Source organism: Arachis hypogaea, chromosome 4, assembly GCF_003086295.3.
Source record: "Arachis hypogaea cultivar Tifrunner chromosome 4, arahy.Tifrunner.gnm2.J5K5, whole genome shotgun sequence".
NCBI lineage: Eukaryota > Viridiplantae > Streptophyta > Magnoliopsida > Fabales > Fabaceae > Arachis > Arachis hypogaea.
Window position 1 is genome coordinate 104,166,973 of NC_092039.1, and position 1,483 is coordinate 104,168,455.

Here is a 1,483-nt window from a genome sequence, read left to right on the forward strand (position 1 = left end):
AGCTCTTCTCAATTTCAATCACATGAACCTAACAAAACCGAACCCTTTTAATTTGTACCTTTGGATCCTTTCATGTAAATTTCAAAAGTTCAGTGAGAATCTAAGAATCTTTAGAAAACATATAAAAAAACGAAAAGAAAAAGGCATGCAAGCATTTCCCAGAAATGCAAGGGATGCTTCTTAATAAGCTACATCCAAAAAGCATTATCATCATGTACAGTACCACACTGAAAAGTTTGAAACCCTTTCCTGAATTTGTATGAAATTAATTGCAATTTGCATCTCATTACTCATATATAATTAATAAGCCTTCATTACAAGTATAACAATATTATACACACATTATCAAATATCAAGTATCCATAAAGAATAAACACTTCGCACACACATTATCAACATTCAACAACCACATGTATCTTTTAGATAATTCTGCTCGAGTAGAGGGTATTATTATGTTGACTGTAAAGCTTTTCTTAATAAATTTTTTAACCCGTAATATATTATGAATAAAAATCTTTTTCAGTCTCTAATCATTTATCCAATGGACATTAGGCCTTTTAACAATTATAAAATTAGAAATTGATTCCTCATTCACTTTTGTATTTATTCAATCCAATTCCTGCAACCAGTTGATAGTAGGTCACACGCTAACATGTCAGATAATGTGTCACATAGCTTTGTCTCCTTCTTAATATGGACAAATCACTTCCTGAGTCCCTCGACCAACCAGCATAATCCTTCATCCGTTTCTCCCGCTCTCTCTCTACTGCCGCCTCCTCCCTCTCCCTCAAAAACTCTCTCTCCCTCATCCTTGATCTCCTCCCTCTTTCCCACCGCCTCCTTTAGCTCCAACACCCCCAATTCGCCTCATGTCCTCTCCGGAATCATCGTCAAAATCATCACCATTGCACTTACACTCCTCTTCATCCTCATCACAATCATCATCGTCATTAATAATATCATCATCAGAACTCAAAAATCTAAAGCTCCGCAACAAAACAACAAATATAGAACCATTTCTTGCATCGAGAGAGATGAAGGAATATCTCTGAAGACTTCCTTGTAATAAAAAAAATTCTCCCAGTGATAGAGACCATCGGACCAGTTGAAAGAGTGAGCTGAGAGAGCTTGGATCTTCTGCTTGACGCTGAGATATTGGTGGCGCATGTTATAAACCTTTATGGAGATGTTACGAACCTTTATGGAGATGTTACACCATGATCACGTGAAAGGGAAGGCGAAGGGATGGCAGTGGTGGTGGAGGGAGTTAACGTGGTCGGCAACGAGTTTAAACTTCTTTTCATGGGTGTTGAGCTTAACGAGAGTGCCAAAGCGGAGTAGTTATTCAGAGTACTTGGATAGGAGGGTTTGTTCCTCCTACTCCGACCACTTCTTGCGCTTTATTTTGGATCGGAGACGTAGGTTTTTAGCGCAGCGAGGAGTTAGGTGAAGGGAGAGAGAGAGTTTCAGAGGGAGAGGGAGG